This window comes from Chrysochloris asiatica, unplaced genomic scaffold (assembly GCF_000296735.1).
Source record: "Chrysochloris asiatica unplaced genomic scaffold, ChrAsi1.0 scaffold00026, whole genome shotgun sequence".
NCBI classification, from domain to species: domain Eukaryota; kingdom Metazoa; phylum Chordata; class Mammalia; order Afrosoricida; family Chrysochloridae; genus Chrysochloris; species Chrysochloris asiatica.
In genome coordinates, this window is record NW_006408544.1 from 20,208,200 (window position 1) to 20,218,798 (window position 10,599).

General features: G+C 44.3%; 1 pseudogene; it reads right to left on the reverse strand.

Moving 5' to 3' along the window:
• Positions 1-1,776: 1,776 nt before the first annotated feature.
• The window catches only part of LOC102836406, a 133,035-nt pseudogene continuing 124,212 nt past the window's right edge, over positions 1,777-10,599 (reverse strand).

A 10,599-nucleotide genomic window follows, 5' to 3' on the forward strand; every position in this document is an offset into this window, starting at 1 on the left:
CTTAAAACCAAACTGTCTTCAAGCTGGAAAGGTTTGACCCCAACAGGTCATCATTCCCAGCCCTAGACCTGTCCTTTCTCTAGCCCTCTAGCCCTTCCAGTGCCCAAGCCAAACATTCATCTTTACTGTGATTTCTCCAGTCATATCCAATCCATAGGCCACCATGCTGCAATGCCTAACTCTTTAATACTTTGTGATTCTGCCCCATGTCCCAATAATTGACCTTGTACTTCCTCTTATTCAAGCTTTCCCTCTCTCTCAAAAGCACCAGGTCCCTCTAAGCCATCCTGTGTGTGACAGCCAGAGTGGTATCTTGGAAAACAAAGACTGCCCACAAAACCCTTCAAATGCTCCTGTCCTCATGCCTTCCTTAGAAAGATAACCTCTTCTACTTTCCAGAAACACTGAGATGCCTTTTAAGTCCTCCTCCTGTTGTTGTTAAGTTCTGCCAAGCCCAGTCTGACTCATAGCGACCTTGTATAGAGTTTTAAAGGAGCGAGTGATGAGTTTGAATCGCTTATCTTGTGGTTCAAACTGACCTTCTGGTACACTGTTCAAAGTGGTTCAAAGTGACCTTGCAGTCCACAGTGCCACACCAGGCCCCCAACCCCATACTCTTCTACCCTTTGCTAATGTTGATCCCTCTTTCCCTTGGGTTCCTGGCTAATTGCTGCTTCCTAAAGTTCCAACCAGGCATCACCTCCTCTAATAATAGTGTTATGCTTGTTAAGTGCCTTTGAGTCTGTTCCAACTCCTATCAAACCTGTATAGGGTTTTGGAGGAGTGGTTGGTGAGTTTGCAACACCAACGATGCACATAGCAGTCCAGTGTTTGTCCTATAGCACCACACCAGGATTCCAAATCTTTACTGAGTGCAAACTCTACACATTTTTCTTTCGAGACTCATTTTAATCCTCATAGCTGCCCTATGAGGCAGATTCTATGATCAGCTCCATTTTTCAGAAGGTTAAAAGGTTAAGTGGAGTCGGTGTGGTGCTGTAGGATAAAAATTGGACTGCTAACCTGAGGTAGGTGATTCAATCCTACCAGGCACTCATTGGAAACCCTATACAGGGTCCTTATAAGTCAGACAGGGTCTCTATGAGTCAGAACTGACTTCATGGAACCTAACAACAACAACGAAATGTTAAGTAAATTACTCTACATTAAATCGACATAGGAGTCCTGGTGTGGTGCTGTAGGATAAGCATTGGACTGCTAACCTAAGGTCTGTTGTTCAAATGCACCAGCTGCTCCTTGGAAACCCTGTATTGGGTCACTATGAGTCAGAATTGATTCGTCACACTTAATGACAACACCAACACTGGAGTCCTGGTGTGGCACTGTAGGATAAGCACTGAATTACTAACCACAAAGTCAGCGGTTCAAACCCCCCAGCCGTTTCTTGGAAACCTTATACAAGGTCCCTATGTGTCGGAACCAACTTGAGGGCACTTAATACCACCTACATTACCTAGGGATTAGAGCCCAGGCAGGTTAGCTCCGGAAAGCTGGCCTTAAACTCTATGAGATGTTGCCTCCTGCCACGCTAGGTGGACATCTGGGGGTGGGTTAATGCGCTGGACTGCAAAGTCATTTGAACCGCAAGGCTGGTAGTTCAAACTCATCACTTGCTTCTCGGAAACCCTATACAGGATCGCTATGGATCGGAACCGACTCTAGGAGCCTTAACAACAACAGTAACTGCCTCCCTAACTGAAATGTGAGCTCCCGCAGGGTAGGTAGCTTCTGATCCATCTAAATTGCGTCCAGCTCTCAATCCAGGTTCTGGCACAGGCTGAGGCCCGACGCCTGGCGCTGCCTGCCGTGGTCTCCAATGGCAGGCCGGGCCTCAGGCGGCCCAGCTGGGGCGGGCTGGGGGCCAGATGGGCTACACAGCGGCGGGGAGGCCCGGCCAGCCAGCCGGGGCCGCGCGTTGCCATGGGGACGGGAGGGGGCGACGGCGGGCGGGGGAGCAGGTGGCGGGACGGTGCGCAGGCTGGGGGAGGGGCCGGAAGGGGCCCGCGGGGCCGGGGCTGGCCGGGTGCGCCCCCGGCTCCTCCTCCCCCCACCCCCCCAGCCTCACACCTCCTGCTGCTCTCTCTCCAAGACCTGGCCTTTCCCCTCCCCGCCCTTGCCCCCTCCCCCCCCCCCCCCCCCCCCCCCCCCCCGCGGAGCTGGAGGCTGTGGCCAAGGGTCGGGTGCTCCAGTACCACTTTGGCTCTGACGCCCTGTGTAAGCATCTCCCGCAAACCTCCACCTCCCCTCTATCCCTCCTAGCCTCAATTTCCTCGACTGCGAAATGGAGGAGATTGGACCAAGAGGTTTCCAAGCATCCTCCCAACACACTCTACTTTGTGGCTCTAGAATAGGGCCGGCAGGATTTAGGCCTGGGTAATTTCTTCTAACTTGATGGAGGCATTTTCTTATCAAATGATGCCCATTTTAGGACCCAGAACAGGGAATGTCATAGCTAGAAGAGGTGTCAGTGTGAGCATCCCACGTTCCCATTTGTACAGAAGGGACAACAGCAGACCAGAGAGGGTGAGGGACCTGCCCAGGGTCACATACTGAGTCAGGGGCAGATGCAGAGGCAAATGAGAAGCCAGGTCTTAAACTCCTCATGCTTCCTTCACCTTGAAGCTCAAACAGGGTGTGAGAGTGGTCTGTGGGAGGGAAATAAACAACCCTATTCTCTTTTCTGCACGCGCAGGCTACCAAAATTGGCAGGAAGGCTGCGTGAGAACACAGACCTGAGGCAGGGGCTTCCTGTCTGCAATACACACCACCGATACCCTCATGGTCTCCATCAGTGATTGCGCAGCTCTGTGTTGGAATCACCAGTTCTGCACAGACCCCACCCCTAGCAAGTGAAGAGGTGGGACCTCAACCAAGCAGTCCTGCCTCAGAGCTATGCCTCCTCCCTTTATCAGACCCCAGTTCTCTGAGAAGCAGGTTTTCCTCTTTCCCCTTCATTCTTTAGTAGGACCCATGTTGGAATCTTCACAGTCTCAGGCTTGGGCTAAGGGTCTGAGAGGACTGGGCTTGCTTTTCTTGCCTCAGGCTGGAGTCACTGGGGACAGGCAGGCTCAGGTTCCCAGCTGATGGTAATGGTGAGGGGTTCTGGCTAGGAGTGGAGGTAGAGGTGAATAAGGTGGAAGCAGGATCTATGCCTTTAAGGTACAGCGTGCTGCTGCATACCACACACACACACACACATACCACTGTTTCTTTTGCACATAGTCACACAGTCACACACATACACTCCCAGGCTGTATTCTTTCCCTCTTCTCTCCCTCCTCCCTTTCTCCTCTCCCTCTCTCTCCACACAGATATAACAGTAGCATGCACACACACACACTCTCTCTCTCTTCCCAAGATCTTGTTTTGAAAAACATGGGCAAGGGAAATAAAAGCAGGGGCAAGGAATTCTGAATTAGGAAATGGACTCTGCCTCCTATTTGTCTCAGGCCCAGGGAATGGGGGCTTATTCTCCATTTTGGTATGGTTGCAGGAAGGAATGAAGACCTGGGTAGGAGTCTGGGCTCTAAGAATGAGAGGGAAGGGGGCTGCTAGACCCAACAGGCCTGGCCTGTTGGACATAAACCTAGGAATGGGTGGGAGGCTTCCTTTTATTCCTCTTTCACACAAAACAGGACTCACTTCTAGACAAAGGAAACAGATTTAGGGACAAAACTAATGGGGTGCCTAAGCCACAGAGAAACGGATCAGTTGGCCTTTTGACTTACAAAAAAGGGGGCCATAAATCTTCCTGGTTTAAGTCCTTGTGTAGCGCTGTGGGTTAATGTGCCAGACTGCAAAGCCGTTTGAATGGCAAGCTTGGCAGTTCAAGCTTACCAGCTGCGCCTCAGAAACCCTCTACAGGGTTGCTATGGGTCGGAACCGACTCGACAGTGCTTAACAAAAACAACCAACCTTCTTAGCTCATTTGACTCTGTTAGCCACATCCTAGCTAGAGCAATGCTCAAAGCTCTGGATGAGAAGTTCATCCTTATTCTAATTTTTTTCTTTCTGCAGTGCCATTGAGAGGCTGAGAGGCCGCTCCCTATGTGACTCAACCTTCTCATCTCCATTTCCTCTGGCCATGCTTTGTTTCCTAAGCTTCATGGCAGGTTCAGTGGGTAACTCTTATTTATCCTTTAAAGCCCAACTCAAAAGTCATCTACCTTGAAGAGAAAGCTTTCCCTACCTCAGTCTCTTGGGCAGACTGATGTCCTCTCTTCCTAAGCACCTAGGCCTTCTATGCATTCTACAGTTCAACCACTTATATAACTAAATAAGCAAAGGTGACTTGACCTATAGATGATGCTTTCTTATATTACCTCGATCAGTCACCCTACCTTGTTTGCCTCTGTGGTGGGGATTAGGAATCTCATTTAACATACAAATATTCATACACTGTAGCTCAGTTAAATCAGATCAACATGTTGGTGGAACAGTTGAACAGAATTTGAACACATATCAGTTTGAACCGCAAGGTTGGTGGTTCAAGCTCACCAGCTGTTCCTTGGAAAGCCTATACAGAGTTGCTATGGGTCAGAACTGACTCGATGGCTCTTCACAACAACATACCTGATGTTAAATCTTGTTTTTTCCCCTGCCTCACACAACTCTTCATAGGACCTTTTGCCTACCTGACAACTCAGTGGAGGAAGAGGAAGCCCATGAAAGATCCCAGGGGGATTGAAACTGATGTTATTAAATTATGCACTCAATTGTGCCCTCTTCAATTCAGCAAAACGGCAATTGGAGAGACAAGATAGACACAGTCTCCCCATTTGTGGAGGAGGTAAACACACAAACAATGGATCTGAAGCTACCCTGCCCTGTGGGAGCTCACATCTTAGTTAGGAAGGCTAAGAGGTACCCCCAAATGTCCACCTAGGGTGTCCTGGCTTGAGATAGGAGAGAATCACTGGGGGCCCTGACCCAGAACGGGGTTGGGAGAGTGAAAAGGGGCTTCCCAGTAGTGGTGACAATAAAGCTTGAAGGGTAAGTAGGAATCAGCAAGGTAGACTGAGCCAATAGAAAAAAGTTCAGGAAATGTTATGGATTGAACATTTTTGTCCCAGATTTGTCCTAACCCCTAGTAGCTATGAAAGTGTCTTGTTTGGAAAGAGGTGATTGAAGATGTGTCAGTTCAGTTAACATGAGGATATACTAGTTGTTGTTGTTGTTAAGTGCCGTTGAGTTGGTTCTGACCCAAAATGACTCTGTATAGGGCTTCCAAGGAGCAGATGGTGAGCTTAAACTGCCAACCTTGCGGTTCAAACCGATTTTGCAATCCAGCGCATTAACCCACAGCACCACACTGGGAGTACTTATCCATCTGACTTGGTAAGCCAATGGATGCTTGGAGCTACCAGAAGCTATGTTGTTATTGTTGTTGTTATGTGCCATGGAGTTAATTCTGACTCATAGCGATCCTGTACAGGGTTTCCGAGGCTAGAAATCTTTACGGGAGCAGAAAGCCTCATCTTTCTCCCACAGTACAGCAGGTAGTTTCAAACTGCTAACCTTGAGGTTCGCAGTCTGATTTGTAACCACTACGCTACCAGATTAGGTGCTTTCAAGTCAGTTCTGGCTCATAGAGAGTGTAACCCTGTCAAGTCCTGTGCCATCCTCACAATTGTTGCTATGTTTGAGTAAATTGTTGTAGCCATTATAGTAATTCATCATGCTGAGCATCTTTTTTTTTCTTTTTCTGCTGACTCCCTATCAAGTATTGATGTCTATGATGTCTCCAGGGATTGACCCCTCCTGATGTAAGTAAATAAGATGAAGTCCCACCATCCTCAGTTCTAAGGAATATTCTGGCTTTACTTCTTCCCAGACAGATTTGTTCTTTCTTCTGCAGTCCATGGGATATCCAGTGTTCTTCACCAACACCACAGCCTTCAATTCAAAGCCTTCAATTCTTCTTCAGTCTGCCCTATTCATTGTCCAGCTTTCACATGTATCTGAGGCAATTGACAATACAAGGGTCTTCAGAAAGTTCATGGAAAAATGGAATTGAAAGATGCTAGAATTTTTACACGAAAATTATTTTTGAAGACACCTATACCATGGAGTCCTGGTATGGCGCTGTGGGTTAATGCACCAGACTGAAAAGCCGTTTGAACTGCAAGGTCGGCAGTTCAAGCTCACCAGCTGCTCCTTGGAAACCCTGTACTGGGTTGCTATGGGTCGGAATCAACTCGATGGCATTTGGCAACAACAATACCATGGTAGGAGTCCTGATGTGGTATTGTGCGTTAATATGTGGTACTGCAAAGTTGCTTTGAACTGCAAGGTTGGCAGTTCAAGCTCACCAGCTGCTCCTTGGAAAACCTATTACAGGGTTGCTATGGGTCAGAATTGACTCCACAGTTCTTAACAACAACAACAAAAACCATGGTAGGAGTTCTGTTGTGGCACTGCAGGATAAGTAGTGGACTGCTAACCGTAAGGTTGGTGGTTCAAACCCACCAGCCACTCCTTGGAAACCCTATACAGGGTTGAGATGAGTTGGAACCAACTCGATGGCGCTTAACAACAAATCATGACTTGGATAAGGTGCGCCATAGTCCTCAAAGTGAAGTCTTTGTTCTTTAACACTTTTAAAGAATTATTTAGCAGCAATTTTGCTTAATGCAGTAGATTAATTGATTTCTTCTTCTTTTTAATTGCCTTCCCCATCACCCAAGTTAATGTGTTAAATCGTTTACTTTCTTGACTGCTGCTTCTATGGGCATTGTGGATATAAGTGAAATGGAATTCTTGGCAACCAATATTTTCTCTGTTTATCATGATGTTGTTTATTGGTCCAGTTGTGAGGATTTTTATTTTCTATATATTGAAATATAATTCATTCTATAGACTATAGTCTTTGATCTTCATCAGTAAGTGCTTTAAGTCTTCTTCATTTTCAGCTAGCAAAGTTGGTCATCTGCATATCGCAAGTTGTTAAGTATTCCACCAATCCTGATGCTGCATTCTTTTTCACATAGTCTAGCTTCTTGGATGATTTGCTCAGCATACAGATTGAATACGTATAATGAAAGTATACAACCTTGACACATACCTTTCCTGACTTTAAACTACACAATATCCACTTGTGCTATTCAAACCACTGCCTCTTGGTCTCTGTATAGGTAGGTTCCTCATGAACACAATTAAGTGTTCTGGAATTCTCATTCTTTGCCACATTATCCATAATTTATTAGGCTTCACACAGTCGAATGTCTTTGCATAATCAATGAAACACAGGTAAGCATCTGCTTTCAGCCAAGATCCATCTGACATTAGCAATGATAGCCTTACTTCCATGTCCTCTTAAGAATCCGGCCTGGATTTCCAGTTCCTTGTTAATGTACTGATACAAATATTTTTAAAATTATCTTGAGAAAAAGTTTACTAGTTTGTGATGTTAATGACATTATTCCATACTTTCTACATTATATTAGATTATTTTTCTTTGGAATAGGCACAAATATAGATCACTTCCAGTCAGTTGGCCAGATCTTTCAAATTTCTTAGCATACTTGAGTGAGTCCTTCCAGTACTGCGTCTATTTGTTGAAACATCTCAGTTGGTATTCCATCAATTCCTGGAACCTTGTTTTTTTTACCAATGCCTTCAGTGTAGCTTAGATTTCGTTCTTACCATTCGTTTTTAATCATGCTACCTTCTGAAATGCTTGAATGTTGACCAATTGTTTTGGTACAGTGACTCTGTGTATTCTTTCTATTTTTATTTTATTTTTTTTTAATGCTATTTACATTGGTCATTATGGAGCCCTGGTGGTGCTATGGATTAGGCATTTAGGCTGCTAACTGCAAGATCTGCAGTTCAAATCCAGGATAATGATAATACTGTTTGTTCCTGTAAAGATTTACAGTCTCTGAAGGTCTATATGAGTTGGAATCAACTTGATGACGATTAGTTTAGTTTTTGGTTTTGATGTCATTCAACATTTTGTCCATATAATCCTTCAATATTACAGTTTGAGACTTGAATTTTTTTCTTCAATCCATTCAACAAGAAAAATGCTGAGCATGCTCTTCTCTTTTGGTTTTCTAACTCCAGGTGTTTGTATATTTCTTTATAATACTTTATTTTCTCTTCTTAAACTGCCCTTTGAAATCTTCTGCTCAGCTCTTTTGCTTCATCTTCCTTCCATTTGCTTTAGCTACTGTATATTCAAGAGTAGATTTCAAAGTCTCTTCTGACATCCATGTTAGTCTTTTCTTTCTTTCCTATCTTTTTCATGACCCTTTGCTTTCTTCAGGTGTGTTATTATCATCTGATCTTTGGTCATTAGTGTTCAAGCATCAAATCTATCCTTGAAATGGTCTCTAAATTTAGGTGGAATATACTTAAAGTCATGTTTTGGACTCTTGTGGACTTGTTTTAATTTTCTTCAGCTTCAACATGAACTTGCATATGTGAAATTGATGATCTTTCCCATGGTTGACATTTGGCTTTATTCTGACTGATGATACTGAGTTTCTCCATCTTCTCTTTCCACAGAATTGGTTTGATTTCTGTGTATTTCATCTGGTGAGAGCTACTGGTATTGTTGTTAGGTGCCATTGAGTCGGTACCGACCCATAGCGACCTTATGCACAGCAGAACGAAACACTGCCTGATCCTGGGCCAACATCACTACTGTTGCCACGCTTGAGCCCATTGATGCTACCACTTGGCCAATCCATCTCACTGGAGGTCGGCCTCCTTTTCTCTGACCCTCCACCTTACCACACATGATATCCTTTTCCAGTGACAGGTCCCTACTGACAATATGTCCGAGTATGAGAGACGAAGTTTGGCCATCTTGGCCTCCAAGGAGCACTCTGGCTGCACTTCTTCCAAAACAGATCTATTGGTTCTTTTGTCAGCCCATGGCACTTTCAATATTCTCCTCCAACACCATAACTTAAAGGCATTAATTCTTCTACAGTCTTCCTTATTCACTGTCCAGCTTTTGCATGCATATGAGGTTATTGAAAATACTATGGTTTGGGCCAGGCGCACCTTAGTCCTCAAGCTGACATCTTTGCTCTTCAACACTTTAAAAAAGATCTTGTGCAACAGATTTGCCTAATGCAATACGTCGTCTGATTTCTTGACTGCTGCTTCTGTGAGTGTTGATAGTTGATCTAAGAAGAATGAAGTCCTTGACAACTTCAATCTTTTCTCCATTGATAAGAATGTTGTTTATTGGTTCAGTGGTGAGGATTTTTGTTTTCTTTACATTGAGATGTAATCCATATTGGAGGCTGTGCTCTTTGATCTTCTGGTATAGTTGCCATCATTTATGCTGCTGAGAAAAGGTATTTGCAGAATAAATAGTTGGTCTTGCAAAACTCGATCGTATGTTCTCTGGCATTATTTCTATTACCAAGATCACGTTTTCCAACTATACGATCCTTTTTGTTTCCAACTTTTGCATTCCAATCATCTCCAGTAGTTATCAGTGCATCCTGATCACATGTTTGATCAATTTCAGATTGAAAAAATGTGTAAAATCTTATTCACTTTTGATGGTGCAAAATTTGAATAATAGTCGTATTAACTGGTCTTCCTTGTAGTTTCATGAATATCATCCTATACTGACAGCATTGTACTTCAGGATAGATCTTGTGATGTACTTTTTGATGATGAATGCGATGCTATTCCTCTTCAGTTTTTCATTCCCTGAACAGTAGACCATATGATTGTCTGATTCAAAATGGCCAAAACTAATTCATTTCAGCTCATTAATGCCTAGGATATAGATCTTTATGAGTTCCATTTCATTTTTGATGACTTCCAATTTTCCTAGGCTCATACTTCATACATTCCATGTTACTGTTCTTAATGCATGCTTGCAGTGGTTTCTTTTAATTTTGAGCTGTGCCACCTCAGCAAATGAAGGTCCCAAAAGTTTAATTCAGCCTTATCATCAAGGTCAATTTTACTTTGAGGAGACAACTGGTCACCAGCCATGTTTTGAGTGCCTTCCGACCTGAGGACTCTTCTTCCAGCGCTGTGTCAAGCAATGTTCTATTGCTATTCATAAGGTTTTCCATGATTAATTCAATTTTTTCTGCTTCTTTTATTTTTTTTATGTGAATTATGTGATAGTTTATAGGGGAGAACATTAGTTTTACATTCATCCTATCGTATATCGTTTCATTGCCATGGTTACAATCCTTCCATGCATTATCAACCAACCAAAGGATATACCCTGCAAGCCTGCTCTTCCCCCCCCCCCGCCCCCACGGTCACCAGTACACAGCCTCTCTCCCTCTCTGTGTCTAAAGTCCCTAGCTGCTCCATCTCTCCATGTCATTGTCTCTACCTCCATCTCTGGCATCACTGCTTCTCTGGGTAGGGTCCCACTCTCCGCTCTTCTCACTCCTAGACTGCAAAGTTAATCACTCCCCTCCTTGCTACAAAACATCTTCTACCTTTGCATTTACAACCCTCACAATCAGTACTGATAACAATTATTCATTGCTGTATCACAAGAGACCTATCCGCATTTCCTTTCATCAGCCTCACCTAGACAGATTGGATACTACTCAGCGGAGATTCTACCTTCCTCCATGCCCT